This window comes from Prionailurus bengalensis, chromosome A2 (genome assembly GCF_016509475.1).
Source record: "Prionailurus bengalensis isolate Pbe53 chromosome A2, Fcat_Pben_1.1_paternal_pri, whole genome shotgun sequence".
NCBI lineage: Eukaryota > Metazoa > Chordata > Mammalia > Carnivora > Felidae > Prionailurus > Prionailurus bengalensis.
This window is the reverse complement of record NC_057348.1, coordinates 110,065,291-110,087,843: the sequence shown is the minus strand read 5'-3', so window position 1 is coordinate 110,087,843 and position 22,553 is coordinate 110,065,291. Positions and strand designations below refer to the sequence as shown.

General features: G+C 36.4%; 1 protein-coding gene across 6 annotated transcripts in view; it reads left to right on the top strand.

The window, feature by feature from the left end:
• SNX13 (sorting nexin 13) overlaps window positions 1–22,553 on the top strand; it is a 135,906-nt gene that overhangs the window by 1,008 nt on the left and 112,345 nt on the right. The gene's annotated exons all lie outside the window — the stretch shown is intronic.

Below are 22,553 nucleotides of genomic sequence, written 5' to 3'. Positions count from 1 at the left end.
CTACGGTTTGCCCGAGATCTCCCTTCTCCGGTCCCTGGCCTCCAGGGCCCTCCACCTCCAAGCTCGGTCAGCATCCTGGGTTTGTCACTTGGCCAGACCGGTTTTTCCTACCCCCTACTTTGACTACTTCGTGAAGTGGACCTTTTTTCTCAAGCCACACTTGGATAGCCCAGTTATCTCACCTCCCCCTCTAACCCCCACCCGTTGTCACCGTTTTAAATCGTAGGAATCAGAAAGTTCAGTTTAGCATCTACACTCTTGATTTGCTTAAGGCTCCCTTGATACTCTCCGTGGAACAGCTTTTTTTTTTTTTTTTTTTTTTCCTCGTTTGGACCTGAAATGGAAGTAGGGCAACTATGACTAGCCAGTCAGTTTCCCTTTTCTAGTGCTCGATGTCCATTGCAAAAAGCAGACTTTTTGAAGAAGTAGAGTTCCTTACTAGCAATACGTTCAGGGGAGGAATTAAATTGATCTCATCAGATACTTGACCCCGGTTAACAGTTAGGTGTAGTGCTATGTGGTGGTGTGGGCGTCACTGAAGATAAATTGTGCAGCTTGTGGATTTGAGGAAATGTCTTAGAAGTTACTCGCTTGAAGTCCTGTGAAGGTTCTGGTATCAGCTGTCAGGGACTACTAGTTTGGGCATCTTTGTGGGCTGCACTAAGGAAAGGAAACAGTTTTAATGGGCAGTCTTCCTTCCTACCTGGGCCTAAAGGAAATAAAAACGTTTGTGGATGAGTGGCTTTTGTGGCGTGAAAATGTGATGAAAAAGCATTTACTTGCCTTTACCATTTGATTAATTCTGAGGAAGTTCACACTTGGTATTTGCACATAATGTACGCACAGAGCCTGGAGTATGATGTATCTGGTAAATATTTTACTGGCTGACTTTAATGAACTAATTATCTCTAATAGTTTGCATTTCACTTTATATTTTTAAATTCCACATTATTTTGCATCCTGCAGTTTATTTTATTCCCGGAGATTATGGTATAAGTTTCTGTTTTCATTAGCAGTATTAGGTTAAAAAAAAAAAAAAAAGACCTAAGTAGCAGTTCTATTTTTACCTTCACTGTGATATTTTGGTGAGAACAATTAGCCTTCTAACAAGGTTTCAGTGGTGTCTCTAAAGTACGATATTTTATGATCTTTTGATGAAACTTGGCTTAGGTTAGCATGTTGTAAAAAGTTGTAATGCTGTCATATGAGCTCCGTGTCTGCTAGTAAAATGCTAGTGTCTTGATGTGGAAGGACTGTGCCTTCTAAGTTTCTGTATTGTAAAACGATTTTGTGTTTCAGGGAAATATTTTAAACAGTAAACCATTGATGCTAGTAAGAAGTACTGTAGTGCTGGGGCACCTGAGTGCTCAGTCGGTTGTGTCCCTCTGTGTCAGGTCATTGCACGATTTGTGGGTTTGAGCCCCGTGTCGGTCTGTGTGCCTAGAGCTCAGAGCCTGGAGCCTGTTTTCAGATACTGTGTTTCCCTCTCTCTCTGCCCTTCCCCCGCTCGTGCTCTGCCTCTAGCTCAAAAATAAATAAACATTAAAAAATTTTTAAACATTAAAAAAAAAATAAGGTGTCCTCTGGTGCGTTGTGTGTCTACCGGTGTGCAACTTGTGAGTGGCAGAGCCAGTGGCAGTTCTGCTTAGTCCATTCTCTTAACTACTGTGTGGGATTGCCTCTCCGGAGAAAGGCCCAGATTAAACGGCACTTGGATTTTATCTTTGGTTTTTAGTATTCATCTTATAGATTAGAAAACTGAAGCCCAGGGACTTGTCCAAGGTCAAGCAGTTATTAGTTGCAAATACGAAACTTGAATCCCATCTCCTGACTCAGTACAGAATTCTATTTAGCTTTCAGTAATTTTCAGCTCTCTTGATCGATGTTAATAATACACTGTTTCTTGTCTGAATATTGTCAGTAGGTAAACTGAGACTTATCATTACTTAAGAAAGACTTCTTGCTTTAGCTTTTTTTTTTTAAGTCTGAAAAATAGTCCTATTTTGAAATATAGTAGATATAAAATTGTACTCCATATTGGTTACTAAAAAATTAGTAGTGTAGTACTTTATTTTACTGCTTCTCTTAGTTTTAACACAGATCAGGAGGCATTAGGGGAGGTGAAGAGGTGATTTAATTCATGTTAGATTTCAAAATATTTAGTTACGAGCTGTGTTACAGAAGATTCTCTTGTTCAACAAGTGTATACTATGCTTAGAAAGTGGTGAGTGGTACTATCTGCTTGGGTCTTTTGCATCTCAGCATTGAGGTAGGAGATACTATTCTCATTAGCCAGGTGAGGAGACAGAGACTGAGTTAAAATAGTTGGCTTAAAATTATATAACAAATGGTGGAGCTGGGAATCCTACCTAGGTCGTCTTATTCCAAATTGTGTGCTGTTTTTGTGGCTCAGTATGGAATGTGTCATTGATTTTCTTTTGTAATCGATAGTCATCAGTATACTATTTTTAGGTTTAGGTTTTTTGGTTTTTGTTTTTGAACCAGAGTAGGGATGCCAAGTATATAGATACATAATAGTAACAGTAGTGATAAACATTCATATGAAACTTCTCAGTTTTGCATTTTGTCAAAATAGATCTTTGAAACCTTTTCAGAAATGAGAAACCATTCATGTGAGCAATTAAGGGCCATACTAAGCTACAAGGAAAAATTACTCAATTGAGCAAATTAATATGTACATTGAACTTTGAAACCTGTGATATGATAGATTGGTGTGATTTGAAAGTAGAGCACTGGTAGGTTCTTCTGCCCCCGCCCCCCCCCCTTATTTTTTAAAAGAGGAGGTAACATAGTTTCTGATTTAAACCTTTTGACTTCTATTTGTATTATTTTCATTCTCAATATAATTGAAATATTTATAAGACTTGCTAGACATATCTGTGTGTCTTTTGCATTTTCCATATAGGGATGACAGCTTTGTTTGTTTTAAATGTTTAAATTATTTTTCCCCTTCTGTCTTTGCCCTTTAGGACATCTTACTCTTAATGTTACTCTTATTTGTCATAGTATACTTGAAAATTATTTGTTTCATACCCACTCTTCCTCCACCACTCTCTTTTTAAAAATAAGTGTAGGGGCGCCTGGGTGGCGCAGTTGGTTAAGCGTCCGACTTCAGCCAGGTCACGATCTCGCGGTCCGGGAGTTCGAGCCCCGCGTCAGGCTCTGGGCTGATGGCTCAGAGCCTGGAGCCTGTTTCCGATTCTGTGTCTCCCTCTCTCTCTGCCCCTCCCCCATTCATGCTCTGTCTCTCTCTGTCCCAAAAATAAATAAACGTTGAAAAAAAAAATTAAAAAAAAAATAAGTGTAAATTTCCATATATCATAATTAGGGTCTGGGATGTTTACTTAAGGATTTGTTAAAATCTCAATTTTCACATCATTAGAATATAATGAAATATTTATCAGTGAATTTTCATTAAACACATTTTTAAACTTTTTTCAAAAGCTATTAAGGTTATTCTGAGCATTTATTATTATTATTTATTTATTTTTTTTAATTTTTTTTTCAACGTTTATTTATTTTTGGGACAGAGAGAGACAGAGCATGAACGGGGGAGGGGCAGAGAGAGAGGGAGACACAGAATCGGAAACAGGCTCCAGGCTCTGAGCCATCAGCCCAGAGCCTGACGCGGGGCTCGAACTCACGGACCACGAGATCGTGACCTGGCTGAAGTCGGACGCTCAACCGACTGCGCCACCCAGGCGCCCCTGAGCATTTATTATTAACAGAGAACTAAAGCTATAGAAGATACAAGAAAATGTGTTGAATTTGAACCAGAGCTGTGGTATACTCAGGAGATTGTTTTTTGCATAACACCCAGTTATCAGTCAGCCTGTTGACATTTGTCCTGTGCTTTTAAAAATATGGAGTGAAAAGTTGTAGCTGTTTAAACTTAATAGTTTGAGTTGTGTGCAAATGTGAGGCATTAGTACATGTTAAAAAAAAGATTTATGTTGGTGTTAAGTCACTGCCACCCAGATTTGTTGGTTTTTAGATATTAATACTAAATTGATGATTTTGTGGTTAACAAGTATGATACAGATGGGAAAAGATGTACTCTGTAGCACTTTTAAAAGTTCCAGGTTAATAGTTGTTAACGGAATAAAATTTTGTGTTTCAAATACATTTTGAAGATATTTGCACAAAGGAAGATAATTGCTTTGTTCTTTCAGGATTTCTCATAGCTTTTGATAGGTGATTTGCTCTCAAAGAACGTGATAGAATTTGTATTATATGGCAAAGTTGTTTAACCATGTGTTGGGTAATTTTGTCAGTTTGGCCACAGAGGGTCAAGATTAAACATTATTTCTGGGTGTGTCTTTTAGGGTGTACTGGATGAGGATGAGATTAGCATTTGAGTCAGTGGTCTCTTTAAAGTAGATTGCTCTTCCATTGTGGATGCTCACTATCTAAACTATGTAATCCATTGAGTGCCAGAATAGGACACATGGAGGGAGGAGAAATTTGCACCCCCCTCCCCCCCCTGCCCCGCCGCCTGACTGCTTGAGCTGGGCATCACAGCTTAGTTCATGTCCTGCCCCCAGGGATTTAAATCAGTTTTCTGGTTCTTAGGCCTTTGGACTGAATTACCACTAGTTTCCTGGATCCCCAGCTTGCACATAGCAGATGGGGGGCCTTCTCAGCCCCTGTCATCATGGGAACCAATTCCTCATAATCTCCTTAAAAAGTTCTGTATCTATATCTCCTGTTGTTTCTGTTTCTTTGGAGAACCCTAATAGCAGAGACTTAGAGAGTTTCTTGTATGGGAAATCCTGAGATGTGATGAGTTGTACAGCAAGGAAAGGTCTTTGGACGTTCAGGACTCTTTTGAAAGACACATAGATCTCTTGCCCATCATAAATGTTTAGTAAAAAATTATGACTTGATTTGGTTAAGAGAAATATTCTTGGGATGGGTTAATCTTTAAACTGCATGAGCAATTTTTAAAATGATTAATTAATGATATTGTAAAGGCTACTAACTAGAATAAGAATGGTAGCCTCAATTGGCATTTAAAGGATGTTAAAAAGTAGGAAAGAGATTTTATAAGGGTAGTGGAAGGACATCACTGTCTAGAATGAGACTGGCTTGTAACTGTACATACAATATTGTTTAGCATCTTTTGATAAGCCAAATTGAATATTGCCAACCATTTCTCAAGAATTTTAAAGGGGTGGGATGCCTGGTTGGCCCAGTCACTAGTAGGGTGTGCGACTCTTGATCTCGGGGTTATGAGTTTGAACCCCATATTGGGGGGAGAGATTACCTAAAAATAAAATCTTAAAAAAAAAATTAAAAACAAATTTTAAAGTTTATTCTTGAGAGGGAGAGAGAGAGAGAGGGAGGGAGTGAGGGAGGGAGGGAGAGGGTGAACAAGCAGGGGAGGGGCAGAGAGAGAGCGAGAGCGAGAGAGATAGAATCTGAAGCAGGCTCCAGGCTCCAGGCTCCAAGCTGTCACACAGAGCTGACATAGGGCTTGAACTCACGAACCACAAGATCATGACCTGAGCTAGTTGGACACTTAACTGCCTGAGCCACCCAGGCGGCCCCCCCCCCCGCCAAAAAAAAAAAAAAAAAAGAAATTTAAAAGGCTTTTGTTTTATTTTTTCCCTTTTGATTCCAGATTTTCAGAGCTTATAAATAAATTACATTCATAATTACTTTCATTATGTTTTATTAATCCAGCACACATAAACCCCTTCCCTCCTGATCAGTAGCTAGCTAGTTGATCGAATTGCAAGCAGAAGCAAATATATGTGACATTTTAGTTAAGCCCTGTAACTTTATATTGAACATGCCTTCCATTTGGTATTTTGAAATACTAAAATACAGGTTTTAGATGTTCATAACTATCCTTGGGGGTCCTAAATAGGGAGATATCAGTGTATATGACTCTGTTGTTTGGATGGATTGTTCTAAAGTTTGTTGACCAGTTTTCCATAGACATTGATAAAAAATATTTTCTTAACCAGTCTATGGTATGTTTATGGTTAAAGTGTTACGTTCATTGCTACACATTTATAAAATTATTTTATTTGAGGAAATATGGAATTAAATTTGGGAGAAGAACTGAGAAATAAGTAGAAGTGTTTGTAGTTTTAAAGATTACAGGTATTGGTTGTATGTCATATGGTCCCTGTAAAATGTATTGGCTTTTCATCTCTTTATGTAGTAACTACCAGTACATATATAGCCTTTTGCAGATTATGTAGTGTGCTTTCTGTATTAATCTGGTTATGTTAAATGTGCTCATGGTTGCTTATGTTCAGTTTCATTTCTAGCTATGGAATGAAGAGAAATCTCTTAAAGGGAGAAGAAAAGGGGAATGAGAGGATCTTTGCTTCAGGTGGAATTAAGCCGTGTTAGCTGAATTATAATGGGAAAGGAGGGAGCATGAACTTTTGGAAGAGGGAGAAAATAGGTTCTGTCATGGGGAGGAGTGTTCAGTGCTGGTCACTAACTAGCTAGCTATTTGGTGACTTTATGGCATTCCCTGAGTGACTTTTTAAATGTGTTTTGAAATTTTGTGGTCTCACAGACCGTTAATTGCTCTCTTTATTGATGGTAATCTAAAACTGGCTTTCCATTTCTCAGGTTTAATTTTGATATTACAACACTTTATTATTATTTTTTTAAATGTTTATTTTGAGAGAAAAAGCTTGCGAGCAGGGGAGGAGGAAGGGAGAGAGAATCCCAAGCAGGTTCCCGCTGTGTGCGGAGTCCTACATGGAGCTCGATCACGATCACTGTGAGGTCATGACTGGAGCGGGGGGATGCTTAACCGCCTGAGCCACCCAGGTGTCCTGTTATTACAGAGCTTTAAATATCTGAGAGGAGAGGGAACTTTGAATTAAATCAAGTGGACAGCTTTTAAACTATCTTAACCCCTTTAAAAAGAGGTTAATACTGAGTGAATAGATAGGCTGGACTCGTGGTAATGCATCCTCATGTCTGTAAACAAGTTACACCTACCATGGTAGTGAGACAACATACAAATAACCTTAAGTAATATAAGGCTGAGTCACAACTTCACTTATTTATGATGTGACATTGGGGAAGTTGTTTGAAATTTTTGAGTCGTAGTTTCCTTCTTTATAAAATTGGATAATAATAGCTTTCTAGCTGCTCTCACATTGTTGTGAAGATCAGATAAAATGAGAGTACAGAGAATATAACTCTTTGTAAATTGCCAATCATTATACAAATATTAGTAGTTAATATATCAGGTGTTTTCTCTGTATGCCTTGCACTAGTGTGAATTCAAGTCCTAGGCTCCATCCAGGTTTATGGCTCACTAGCTGCTCAGTGGGGGGATGAATGGATCTCCTAAGAGGGTGCCCCCCTGGCCATTGGTGTAGTTATAGGGGAGTCAGGCAATAGGTTAGAAGAGGTGAAAGAAAAAAAAAGTAAACCAAGAGCATGTCTTTCCCTTGTAGTTGGTAAACTGATTAAGAATTTTTGAAACAAATTCTAAAAAAATATTTTGAAAAAGGTTACTTATTTGAGGTTTAGTAGTCATTTGTACATGTTCTTAAATATTTGTGACAAAAGAAAACTTTTAATCAGTCTTAGTTATTTCTTGAAAGAAGAAGCTGTTAGGATAATTTTCATTAAGCTTTGGTTTTAACTTGTACTGGATTTTCATTTTTGTGGATTAATTTGTTCACCAAACACAAATATACCTACTATATGGTAGGCACATAAGAAGTTCTGGTGCTGAAGTGGTGAGTCAGATCTGAAACCTGCCCTCAGAAAATTCATTATCAGAGCTAAATTGTGCCAGTTGGGCAGTCACTCAGCTGAAGCCTTGAAGTCTTTTTTCAAAATAAAACAAGTACCATAATTAAAGGATGGAAAATTAAGAGAAATAAAAGGTTGGAATATGTAATTAAAAGGTAATTACTTGCATTAGCTTTATAACTCCAGGTAGAATTACCAGTTTGGATGAGATGGCAGCTCTAAAATGAGTTTCTCCTTGCAATTGAAGCATCAACCATCTTGCCTGTCTATGTGTGTGTGTGTGTGTGTGTGTGTATATATATATATATATATATATATATATTCATATATATTTATATATGAGAACAGAGAAGCAAAGAAAAAAAAATCTGTGAATTTGTCATGTTTCTCCACCCCAAAAATACTCTAAGTCTCCTTAAGAGTTCTATAGTCTACTGAAGGATCCAGCTGAATTCCATTATCCTGGTGAAAGTAACACTTGGTCTCCACCCTCATATGCTATATATTCGTTTATTTATCTTTTTTGTGTTTCTTCCCCACTAGAATGTAAACTGAAGATGTGGCTCACATTTGTGTTTTCAGTGCCTAGAATAGAGCTTGACACCTAGTGTCCTCACTAAATATCTATTAAATGAATGAATGTTAAATATTTCCTTCAGTAAGGTTAAGGTAAAAGTGAAAAGACAAAAGCTGTCTACTATAAATTTAAGCTGTCTGTCACATTAATTATCCTTCAAGGATTAGTTACTATCAGTGTCTATTAGACATTTTTCAGTAGGGCATTGTGGTTGAATATTGTGTTTGGGATCACAAAACAACAACAACAAAAAAATAGGAAAAGTTGAACACCAGGCTTTTTTGTTAGAATGTAATTAATTCTGTCTTGATTTTTCCAACAGGTAAAAATCTGATTGGATTGATATTTTCTTCTTCTTTTTTTTAATGTTTATTTATGAGAGAGAGAGAGAGGAGCGTGCACGCATGGGTGGGGGAGGAGCAGAGTGAGAGAGGGACACAGAAATTGAAGCAGGCTCCAGGCTCTGAGCTGTCAGCACAGAGCTCCACGTGGGGCTCAAACTCATGAACTGCAAGATCATGAACTGAGCCGAAGTTGGATGCTTAACCAACTTGAGCCACCCAGGTGCTCCTGGATTGATCTTATTTTCGCATGACCAATTACAAATGCAGGAACAACTTAGAATTTCGTCTTGCATCTTTTTAATACTTGATTTTTCTTTTTTTTAAGTTGGCTCCACACCCAGAGTGGAGCCCAGTGTAGGGCTTGAACTCACAACCCTGATGAGATCAAGACCTGAACTGAGATCAAGAGTTGGACACTTAACCATCTGAACCACCTAGGAGCCTCGATACTTGATTTTTATTATGATCCTATGTGTACTGAACTAGATAAACTTCCTGAAGTTTATAACTTCTAGTTTATAACTAGATAAACTTCTAGTTTATAACTTCTAGTTTATAACTAGATAAACTTAAAGCTTTGTATCTAATAGTATAATAGTGCTGATTTTTGTGTTTTGTTGAGTGTTTCACAGTTTGCATGACCTCTAATGCTATCTTGAAAGTTTGCAAGTATGAGTAAAATTTGGGCATGGATATTAAAAAGTTGGAAATTTTGGGGGGTATACCTTCAAGGAGGGCGGCTGTTGCTCTAATCTCTTGACTAAAATTCTTCTCAGTGTCACTATTGGATACAGAGCATTGTTAGATCATTTCACCCATCTATACTTCCATTGTAAATTTAGAAATAGTATGTACCAGAGAAATTCCCAAAGTAATTTTATGTTCAACTGTGAGAATTGAACTGTTTTAATGATCTTTAAGTTAGTATGAAATACTCACATAAGGAGGCTGGAATTATTTACTATTGTTGGTTTATTGTACTGTTTTCTCCAATTTCACGAGGAACATTTTTATTCTGATGCATCTATGAAACCTCCAAGGTGAATCCTGCTTTTGCTTTTGTCCTTAGCTCTGCATTACGGGGGAGTTCTTGTAAGTTACTTCACTTAAACCTGAATTGGTTTTGCTCCTGGAGCCCTGGGACTACTTTTAAGTAGCTTGGCTGTGGTTTGGCACCTGAGAGAGTGTGTGATTCTTTGTATTGTGACTTTTAAAAAAAATTTTTTTTGAGAGAGAGCGAGCGAGCGAGTGAGCGCATGTGCAAGTGAGCAGGGGAGGGCAGAGAGACAAGGAGATAGAGAATCTGAAGTAGACTCCAGGCTCTGAGCTGTCTACATAGAGCCTGACATGGGGCTTGAACTTACAAACCATTAGATCATGACCTGAGCCAAAGTTGGACAGTTAACTGACTGAGCCACCCAGGCGCCCCTGTATTGTGAGACACTATGCATGTGTGGAGAATGGCTTTTGGATTCACCATCATTTGAGGCTTAGACATCATAAAACTGATTGAAGTTGTACAGTGCTAATGGAAGAGTTAAGTGTAGTGTGAAATAAAATGTCATCTCATTTTAGTTATTAACATAAATTTTGGGAAGTAATTGGTCTGATGTTAAGATATGATCTTTTGTGTTATGTACTGTTTCTTTAAGTCATAATATTGTACTTTAGATTTGTTCTTGATTTCTCTTCCCGAGTTTATTTGAGATGGCATATTTTTTTCAGGATATTTAATCAGACTGCAGCTATTAATATAATCAGCTATTTTTACATCCGAAGTTAATTACTAACATCTCATGCATTTTCTTGGGTAGTACCTAAGTGCTTAACACTTTAAACTGTTGGAGTAGTCTAATTCTGGTAAAAGTGGGCAGAATAAGGGGAAATGGGCTAAAGGGATGTTGGAGGCAGCTTTAAAGGTGTAACAGTAAAGAGAAAAAGAAACATTGAAATAATGTATTTTACAAAGAGAGGGTGTGTTTACTACATAACAATTTTAGAAATATAAATTAGACAAGAGTATTTTATAATTTATTAAAAGTGTGTTTTATGAACCAAAAAGCTCTGCAAGTTAATGTCTGATAACTCAGAATATTCAATCAATTAATAGACACTAACACAAAATTTACAGGACTACCAAAGTGTGATTATCTTTGTAGTGGGGTGCAGTGATAATCATCATTTTTTCTATATCTATATATTTTTATCTGTACATGCACATATATGTGTGTATCTTCTGATCACAAATTGAACATTCCTAAGTTTTAAGTGTCATATATGGATGGTTAAGAGTGACGGCTGGTGTCATATTATTTGGATTTGAATCAAAGTTTTGTCACTTTGGAGCATTTTGGCTTTGAAAAGTTATTAATTTTTTTTACCCTTAGTTTTCTCATCTGTGTGATTGTAAGTTAATGGTACTTATGCCACAGGGTTGTTAGAAGTATTAGGTGAAATAACACATGTTAAGTACTGTGAACAGTGTTTCCCACAGTAACACTCAGTAAATACTAGGTTTTATTATTGATTCTTCAGATGTAAATAGCAAGTAGCTTATTTTCATAACTTACAATTTAGTGTTTGGAGTTGTTTTCTGTGTTCTTTGTGTCATTAAGGTTTCAAAATGTCAAAAATAACAAATCCTCTTTGACCTAGATGATCTAATTCTTCCCTTTCTGTCTCCATTTTTACTGACTTTCTAATTTATGTATTACATTAAGTGCTAGATTAAGACTGAATTTCAGGAGGAAATAGAGAGGTGCTACCTTTACATTATGAATTGGTCATAACTAGAACTTTTGACTAATTTATCTCTTCTGGCCATTAAAGTTTTTTTACTGTAGATGAGGTGAAAGGGAAAAGTAGTACAATTTCATATTAAGCTTTAAAAATGCCAGTGTTGTGGCGTGCCTGGGTGGCTCAGTCATTTAAGCGTCCAGCTTCAGCTCAGGTCATGATCTCATGGTCCATGGGTTCAAGCTCCACATCAGGCTCTTTGCTGACAGCTCAGAGCCTGGAGCCTGCTTTACTTTCCGTGTCTCTCTCTCTCTCTGCCCCCCCCCCCCCCCCCATGCTCTGTCTCTCAAAAATGAATAAACATTCAAAAAATTTTTTAAAAATGTCAGTGTTGTATAGTTTTCTATTATGGGAAGTACTATGATTATGGGAAGTACTATGATTCTTGTCAGTTTGATAAAGTTTTATGTAAAGCAGCTTTGAATTTAGGTAAGCTCTTTTAGATTGTTCCTTTTGTAGGGGATAGATAGGTGAGGAACACAAGAATCCTTTGTTTAAGATATAAATATGTATATATATGCATATATACATGCATATATAATTGGTTTGATTAGTATTACTAATACTGTGCAGTAGGTTAAGAAAAGGACTGAGGGCTACGCTATTACAAATAAAATTTGTACTTACAAGTCTAAATATGGATACGAAATATAAATAATTTCAGTCTGTATACAGCAGCTGCCTATTTGCATTCATACAATAATATAATAAACTGCTATACTTAAGAAGGGGGTGTTCATGTTATAAAAACATTTTACTTAGCTGGAGATTATGCCATCACAGTCCTTTGTGGGTGAATCTAGATGTCTTTATCTTCCTTTCTATACTTAGTTTTGCTTTCTTATTACTGATGCTTTTTGGATGTGTTGATTATTTTCTCTTGGCTTCTGTCTTTTATTATTCTCTGTGTCTGTAAGCTTGCAGTTTGCTCTCTTAGGGCTTTTCCCCAATCTTTACCCTTTCCTCCCTCCCTTCCTACCCTAAACAGGCCATGATAGAGAATTTAACTTTGATTTTTAAATTACACAACACTTATGGGTATAAAAATATTTTCTGTTGTTAACTTAAGTGGTGAACAAATAAAACAGTTTATATATATTTAATACATTGTATTAGAATTTCTTTTTATGGTTGTATGCCTCTTGTCTGAATTTATTTTGATTAAAAAAGACTCATAATCTCTGAGTTAACACTGCTGAGGTTTTTTTTTTTTTTATTATGATTTTAGAGGATTTTGTAGTACTTTCAGGGTCATTGTTCTGATATTAAGTTGTTACTGTCCAGCCTTCAGAAATGTGAAGGAAATTTATGTGAATCTGTGCCAACTCTAGAACATACGCTGAAAGTTATCTGAATTCTAATAGCTGCATCAGATCTAATTGACATCAGATTCTTAAAGAGTTAAAGAGTACCAAGGGCTTTAAGATATTAGTGTCAGTTTAGTTACTTTAGGTATTTCTGATAAATTGAATTTTTGAAACTCAATAAATCACTTTTATTTTGCTATTCAGATATCGGGTATAGAATTTTGCCTATCCCCTCCTTTTTTAAAAAGTCTACTTGAGAGTCAGTTTAAAATAATGGTATAGAGCATGCTTGAATTTTAAACAAAGTTCAGTTCATGGTCCAGTTCTATGACTGAGCTGTTCCCTCATTTGTAGAATAGAGTTAGTAATACAACTTCTGTCAGAGTTGTTGTGAGAAATATACGTAAAGTGGTTGGCAAAGGTCTTAGCCAGTGCTAAGCACTTAATAAATGATGGCTCCTATTGTTGTTTTAGAGGATGCCCTTTTTCATAAGAAAGAAAGGAAAGGTAGAAGATTGGTGATAGTTCATTGCTAAGCTGTACGTTGAAATACAGCTCTCTCTGCTGTGATAGGCTTGTGTTGTTTTGATTTCCCCTTGGATGATATATTATAGGGAAAAGCAGAAGTTGAGTTGTGAATATTGAAACTTTTATTCTTGTATTGTTAGAGTCATATATAAATGAGGGAGAAGAGAGACCATTTATGAATATGGCCTGTTTTATCTTGCTTTTGCACCCAGGAACTGCTGTGGTATAAGTTTTGTGTACTTCAGAACACTTTTGTAAGTGGAAGTCTTCTGGTGTATTAATTGAATTCATTCCTTATAATTCAGTTTTTTTAAAGGTATTTATTAATATGAATTGCCATGTAACTAAGCTTATTTTTCAGTATGAGTTAATGATAAGAGAATGGTCTTTGATGTTTGAGGATCTTTATGTAGCCCAAAGAGGGTAGGTAGGCAGTATACCAATTGTGGGATTAGAAATGCCAAGTGTAATATTGTATTAGAACAGTACATTTCAGTTTAGTTTAGTGTCATAGTGACAGGATCTAAAGAGAACAAGGTATTTATGGAATGGGAAGAAAATTAGTGAGAAACCTGAACATTCAAGATTTTAATTTTTTTTGTTGTTTTCTTGCCTTGCAAAATATAATGGAATAATGCCCTCTTTCCCATTAAAACATTTCCATGGTTGTTTCAAGAAATGTAGTACATGAAAACACTCTCCATTATTCAGAAAGATAATTTTTAAAATAATGTACTTAAAGAAGTATATAAATTATATAAAAATAAAAAATACATAATTTAAATCAATTTTTTGAAATGCAAGTTTTCAAACATATAGAAACCTTGAAAAATACTGCCATTAGCACCCATGTACCTGCTAAGTACTTGGTTTTGCTAACATTTTTTTGTCATATTTGCTTTATTTTTGACTCTGTGTGTGTTGTTATTGTAGCTGAATCTTTTTTGTTTTTTTTGAGTTTATTTATTTATTGTGAGAGAGAGAATCCCAAGCAGGCTCTGTGCTGTTAGTGGGGAGAGTCTGGTGGGCGGGCCCAGTCTCATGACCATAAGATAGTGACCTGAGCCAAAAAATCAGCAGTCGGACCCCATAACTGAGTGAGCCACCTGGGTGCTCCTGTAGCTGAATCATTTTAAAGTAAACTGCAGATATTATGTCACTTCTCCTCACAACATCCCATAATCTTCCAAAAATAAGGATTTTTTTTGGGGGGGGGGAGCTTTTTAAGTTTCTATTTTAATTCCAGTACAGTTAACCTACAGTGTTCTATCAGTTTTAGGTGTACAGTATAGTGATTCACCAAGTCCATACATTACCTGATGCTCGTCACAAGTGTGCTCCTTAATCCCCATCACCTATTTAACCCATCTCCCCGTTCCCTTCCCCTTTGGTAACCATCATTTCTCTATAAGAGTTTGTTTCTTGATTTGTCTTTTCCCCCTTTGCTTATTTGTCTTGTTTCTTAAATTTCATATATGAGTGATATCATATGGCATTTATCTTTCTCTGACTTATTTTGCTTAGCTTAATATTCTCTAGCTCCATCCATGCCATTGCAAATGGCAAGATTTCTTTCTTTTGTATGACTGAATAATATTCCATTGTATATATATACACCACATCTGTATCCACTCAGCAATTGATGGACACTCGGGCTGCTTCCATATCTTGGCTATTGTGACTAATACTGCTAAACACAGGGGTGCATGTGTCCCTTTGAATTAGTGTTTTTGTATTCTTTGGGTAAATAAATACCCAATAGTGCGATTGCTGGATCTTAGGGTAGGTCCATTTTTAATTTTTAATTTTTGAGGAACCTGCATACTGTTTTCCAGAGTGGCTGCACCAGTTTGCATTCCTACCAACCATATGCAAGTGTTTCTTTTTCTCCACCTGTTGTTTGTTGTGTTATTGATTTTAGCCATTCTGACAGGTTTGAGGAGATATCTCATTGTAGTTTTGATTTGCATTTCCCTGATGGTAAGTGATGATGAATGAACATCTTTTCATGTGTCTGTTGGCCATCTGTACGTCCCTGGAGAAGTGTCTGTTCATGTCTTCTGCCATTTTTTTTTAAAAAGTGTATTTACTTATTTATTTAGAGAGAGAATGAATCCCAAGCAGGCTCTGTGCTGTCAGTGCAGAGCCGGACATAAGGCTTGATCTGATGATCCGTGGATCCGTGAGATCATGACCTGAGCTGAAACCATGAGTTGGACGCTTAACTGACTGAGCCACCCAGGTGCCCCTGCACATATTTTAGTTTGATTTATTATGGGTATTGAGTTTTATCAGTTCTTTATATATTTTGGATAGTAACCTTTTATCAGATATGTCATTTGCAAAGATCTTCTCCCATTCCATCAGTTGCCATTTAGTTTTGCTGATTGTTTCCTTCTCCGTGCAGATGCTTTTTATTTTGATGTAGTTTCGTATATTTGCTTTTATTTCCCTTGCTTCAGGAGACAACTAGAAAAAAGTTGCTATGGCTGATGTCAAAGTGGTTACTGCCTGTGTTCTCTTCTAGGATTTTTTATGGTTTCAGGTCTCACATTTAGATCTCTAATCCATTTTGAGTTCATTTTTGTGTATGATGTAAGAAAGTGGTCCAGTTTCTTTCCTTTGCATGTTACTGTCCAGTTTTCCCAGCACCATCTGTTGAAGAGACTTTTTCCCATTGAATATTCTTTCTTGCTTTTTTGAAGAGTAATTGACCATATAGTTATGGATATCTGGGTTTTCTCTTCTGTTCATCTCTATGTCTGTTTTTGTGCCAGTTCCATACTGTTTTGATCCCTGCAGCTTTGTAATATAAGTTGAAGTCCGGAATTGTATGACTTCAACTTTTCTTTTCCTTCTCGAGATTGCTTTGACTATTTGGGGTCTTTGTGGTTCCATACAAATTTTAGAATTGTTTGTTCTGGTTCTGTGAAAAATGTTGTTAGTATTTTGATGGGGATTGTATTAAATGAGGATTAAAAAAAATTTTTTTAATGTTCATTTATTTTTGAGAGAGACAGAGCGTGAGCAGGAGAGGGGCAGAGAGGGAGGGAGACACAATCCAAAGCAAGCCCCAGGCTCTGAGCTGCTAGCACAGAGCCTGACGCGGGTCTCAAACCCATGAACTGCGAGACCATGACCTGAGCCAAAGTCGGATGCCCAACTGACTGAGCCACCCAGGCACCCCAAGTGAGGATTTTTAAAAATTTAGCCACAGTATTATTGTTACACCTAATAAAACTACCAGTAATTTTGTGTTGTCATTGAATATTCACTGTATTAAAATTCCCCAGTTTGAACCAGGATCTACTCCAGTAATATCTTTAATCCAGAATAGGTAATCTCATCTTTCTTTCTCCTCCTCTTTCTCATCCTCAGTTTCCTCTTCATTGTTGTGAGTGTTCTGTTTTAGGATGCTGTGTGGAATGCACACAACAACATCGTGGGCCTCCGTGATTGTACCTACTCCTCTACCTCCCATCACCTTTTGATAACCAAAAAATGGCTCTATATTTTGCTAAATGTCTCCCAGGGAGCAAAGTTGCCCCTGGCTGAGAGCCACTGCATTAAAGGTAGTACCTTTTCTGCACTTCAGTTTTTTAGATACTTATTCTTTAGAATTTTTTTTATCTTGATTCTGTTCCATTGTTCTGTGTGTCCAGCCTGTTTTGCTTATTTATTTTACTTTTCTTTGTTGTTTAACTAGTAAGTGGTACTTTAAAAATAGTTTTATTGAGATATTATTCATATACCATATAATTCATTCAAAGGGTATAAATTCGGTGACTTTAATAAGAATTATGCTTCCATTGCTGCAATAAGTTGTAGAACTCCTTACCCCCAAATAGAAAAGCCCTCACCCTTTAGCCATCATTTCCAAATCTTCCTTCCTTTGAGCCCCAGACCATCACAAATATGTCTCTGTGGATTTGTCTATTCGGGACATTTTATATGAATGGAATCAGAATATGTGGACTTTGTGATTAGCTTCTTTCACTTAGCATGTTTTCACGGTTCATCCATGTTTGTAGCATGTATTAGTACTTGAAATTTTTTTAATTGCTTAATATTCCATTGTATAGCTACACCACATTTTGTGTATCCTTTTATCTTTTGATGGGCATTGGGTCATTTCCATTTTTGGTCTATTCTGAATAATGCTGGTATGAACACTTGTGTGCAGGTTTTTGTATGGACATATGTTTTTAGTTCTCTTGGGATGTATACTAGGAATGGAATTTCTGGATCATATGTTAACTATATTTAACCTTTGAGGAATTGTGGAGTGTTTTCCAAAGCGGCTATACCATTGGACATTCCCATCAGCAATATAGTTAAGGTTCTAATTTCCACATCCTTGAGATTATTTGTTATTATCTCTCTTTTTGATTATAGCTGTCTGGTGGGTGAGAAGTGGTGTCTTATAGTGGTTTTGATTTGCATTTCCCTTATGCATAATGTTGTTGAACCTTTTTTCATGTGCTTTTCATGACCAGTTATCTTCACTGGAGAAATTTGTATACGAATCTCATGCTCATTTTAAAATTGGGCTATTTGTATATTTCTTACTCAGTTTTAACAGTTTGTTGTATGTTATATATAAAGGTTCATTAGCAGATGTATAATTTATAAATATTTTCTCCCATTCTGTGTCTTGGGTTTCATTTTCTTGATGGTATCATTTGAGTGCAAAATTTTCTGATCTTGATATAGTCGAATCTATCTACTTTTCTTTGGTTGATAGTGCTTCTGGTGTCAAAAGGTATTTACATTTTGCGATGCATTTTTGGTTAACTTCAGGAGATAGTATTAACTTAAGATAGACTTAACAGATAAAAGTAGGACTGAAATTAAATCGTTGCAGTTTTCTCCAACTTGAGTTAAAAAAATTATTTTTTGTGAATTTTAATATCATATCTAGGTGGTGTGTATGTGTTTATACAAAAGACTTTACTGAGATTTGAGGGTGATGAGTTGGGTTTACATTGTGCAGTGTTGGATAATTAACAACCACTGTATTCTTTAGTGGGGAAGCTAACTACAGTAACCGGAAATTCTGCAGTGTTTCTATCTTCATTTGCCTTGCTATGAGTGTTCTTCATGGTTAGTAACACCCCTGGAGGAGGAGGAATCTTCGAAAAGCAAAGATACCATATATTTCCAACCTTGCCCTCTCTGCTCCTGTAATTTGCTTACTCCTGCTCACTAAATTCTTGGATGCATTATCTCCTTGATAAATTCTTAGTTGTATTATCTCATGATAATTTCGGTGCTTATTCATTATTTTTTCTCCTAGCATAATCTGAGTTTCTAGGTACTAACTTTGGAGATCCTTTATTGGGCTGGCTTGATTCAGCATCACTCTAGGTTCAGGAATCTTATCTCAGATCATGATACTCTTGAGGATCATCTCTGTTTATGGTTCGGCTGCCTCTCCACAGTCACTTGCAGCAGTGTCTGCCTTCCTCACCCCCACCTTCTTAGTTATACTTCTTACTGAATGTTGTAAGATTCTTGTTAACTACTTAAATAGACTTTGGCAATATACAAATATCTAGTTTTTCTTTAAGATTTTCCATATGCAAATCTGTTTTAAAGGTCATGTGTGTTAAGCTGTTGCCTCATTATTACCATAATTTGACCACCTATTTTGTCTTGCTTTCTCCAGAAGGTGAAAGGTTTTACTTGGTGAAGTACAAGTTTTATGACAGCCTTTGTGATCTTAGCTTGATAGAAATAAATGTAATAGTGTATTCATTTAAATATTTTAAGTGAATTGTTAATCAAATATTAATAAAATCAGTTAATAATATGGTGTATCTTTTGTAGGAAAAGTGGTATATGCAATCTAAAAATAGTATTGTTTGCGCTTTATTTTCTTGTTAAAAAAATTACATGAATTTTGAAAAGTAAATCAGTGCAGAAGCATTTTTTAGTAAAAAGTGAAAGTATTTTCTTTTTCCATTAAAAATGTTGCTGTATTTACTTCCATTCCTTTATATTTCAACACGCTAGAGAATTTTCATTAAATTTTTAAAAATTACTGTTAAGATAGTGATGTGAATTACCTTTTCCTTCTTTGATAAGTTTCTGAAATGTTTATCTAATTTTCCAATGGTTTTTGTTTGTTGGTACACTTAAACTCTTATCTTCCTTCTACTGTGTAGACAGTAGTTGCTCAATGAATTGATTTGATACAGAAACCAAGGGTAAGTGGAACCTAAGTGTTTGGATGCCAGTTGATGATCAGAAAGGAAGATAAACTGTTGAAGATTAATATTGGGGAAAAAAGTCTTGATATATATAATGTTTATTTAGATGATTGATCAGGATACTGTGTGTTCAGTATGTACTACTGAGAGCATACTGTATGTGCCAAATGTTACACTTGGCACCAAGAATACATCAATGAACAAAACATACACAATTTATGTCCTCATGAGACTTATAGCATATGGTATATATATCAGAAAATAAACAAGCACTTCCAACATAATGTGATAAATGAGGATATTGGCAAGAGAGTGGTTGAAATGGTAAACCATGGAGTCCTATTTAGATAGGGAAGTGAATACAGAAGTGGGCTAAATGAGGAGAAAGTAGAAGAATCAAGTGTCTGCAACTCTGAATGACAAAAATAGTTGCAGTTGATATAACTAATTTGAGCTGGAATATTGTGGTCAGAGAATAAGATAATTTTCACATTTCCCTTTCAAAAAAGACAGGTGATGATGAAGTCTAGAGTATGGTGTTATAGTGGCTAAAGTGGAGTTGCATTGAAAGTTGGCAGAGATCAAACGCTAATGATGTTCAAAGTAGCGTAATGGTTGGATTATCCATATGTATGTTAAATACTTCAAGGTTATGTAGTATTTGGGAGAGAAGAATATTGTGTACCATGTATAAAGAGTTTTGAGTGAATAGTTAGGAATTTCTTGGAGACTAAAGTTACCACCTGTGACCATATTGGAATCACCTGGGGAACTTTACAAACACTAATGCTCTTTCCTTAACTTTGATGCACCTTGGAAAAATGGCTAGCTCTCATCCCTAGCTTTTCTGATTCAATTTGCATGTGGTGTAACATGGGTAGTGAGACTTTAAATGCCCCAGGTGATTCCAAGGTGCAGGAATTGCACAGGAACAGGGGGTTTTACAGGAAACTGTCTGGGACTTATGATTAGGATCATGACCCAGCATCAAAAAGTGGGACTAAGTGATAAATGAAAAAATAAGCAGCCTTTGAGAGGGTTGCTGGAGAAGCAGCTTTTACTTAAAGCCAACAGTGAGGGTTTTGAGGTGTGCTAGTTTTTATTGTGGAACAGAGTAAACCTAGAGGAAAGCTTTGGGAGGGAAGGAGGCAGTGGGAAGTAGGAAATGGAGGGGAAAAAAGCAAGAACAGTACAGTGGTTAGTGTACAGGTGAGTTCTGGTAAGTGAATAAATTCGTCTTCTGGTACTGACCAAAAACAACAGGGCATAGTGTGTGGAAAGTACATTCATTAGTCCCACAGTGGATGACAGTTGGTAATGGGTTAATAGTTCTCAGGAGTTAGTTTCAACCTTGATGGGTTCAACATCATAGGAAATGGTAGCCTTGTACCCTTCTCTTTGTTACAGGGTTTGGATTGATTGAGCAAGATCCATGGAGAGACCCAGAGTTCTGGGAGGTTAGTCTACAGGCTCCCTGGGGAGGGGTTAGAGGCGTGGTCTGTTTGTTCTGCCACTGGCAGGTGGCAGCTTTGGAGCCTTAAGGCTTGGTCAGTTCTGCATAGCCTAGTTTTGTTTATTCCAATTTGCTGCTTATGTGATTTTGGCACTCTGCTGTACCTACTAATACTGGCAAAGCCTTCACTATTTCTTTACTTTTACACTTGATGCTTTTCAGGAAAAATTTTGTTTCCAGTTTCAGATTTGTGAGCAACTATTGATGGTTTTTTTTTCCCCCAATGTATAAGATGTGACATAGACTTAGAAATAGTGAAAAAGGACCTTATGTATTACATAGGCAAACTTCTCTTATTATATATTAGAATTTTAAGTGTAGAGAGTCAAAGTGAGTTTCACAAAGAAACCACTCAGCCTAGATTAACTGATGTATAAACCATATATGGGCCTAAAGGTTTATAATTGTTAAACTGATTCAAATTTGTGGCAAGAATAAATGGGTTAGTTGCAGCTCGTTTAATCATTTTGACACGTAACTTTAAACTTGAGAAATGAGATAATCAGACCTCCCTGTCAACAGAGTGCAGCCAGTTTACTTTTCTTTTAAAATTAAAGCTTTTTAAAGTATAATACTTGAAGCCTGAAAGAGCTACCCTAGCTATGCAAATATACTATGAAATTACTTTTGAATGAAGAGTTCATTCAAAACATTCTAAAAAAATTTCGATATATTTCGGTCAAAATAAGGTAAGTAGTAATGTAGTAAATTTAATAACAGCCTGATATAGAAATAAAAAAATTGTATGCTAAGTGGAAAACAAGACTTTTTGCATAATTATAGTGTATCATGTTAACTACCAATTAAAACCCGTGTGCTTTTACTAAGCAAAATGTATGTCATGATTAAAGCTTTTATACTTTTTAAACTTAGATGATTTTTCATACAGTGACCTTATTTCATATGTGTTTGAATTGTGGAATTAAAAGTAATTTTTTGAGGCTATGATACCAAGCAAATGAAGCCTATGATAGGTCATGGGGATTTAGGGTACATAAAAAAGATGGTTGTAACAGCTAGGTTATGACATGTGTTTTTATATCTTTTGTATTCATAGTTTTCAGATGTACTTAGCAAAGTGAAAATTGAGGCACAATTATGCTAAATAGTGCTTGTTTTCCTTTTCTGTCTTTTTAAATAAATTTTAGAGCACATGAGTGGGGGAGAGGGGCGGGGGAGGGGGGAGGGAGGGAGGGAGGGAGGGAGGGAGAGAGAGAGAGAGAGAGAGAGAGAGAGAGAGAGAGAGAATCTTAAGCAGACTTCACGCTCAGCATAGAGACCAACATGGGGCTCTATCCCATAATCCTGGCATCATGACCTGAGTTGAAATCAAGAGTTGATGCTCAACCAACTGAGCCACCTGGGTGCCCCTCCTTTTCTCTTCTTGGATTGCGTTCATTGACTTATCTGATGTTTAGGTCGATATGAATGGTACTGATAGTTCTAAAACTCAGATGATATTTATTAAAAAAACTACACGACAAGTCAGTTGCCTCAGTCATCTTTGGTTACATC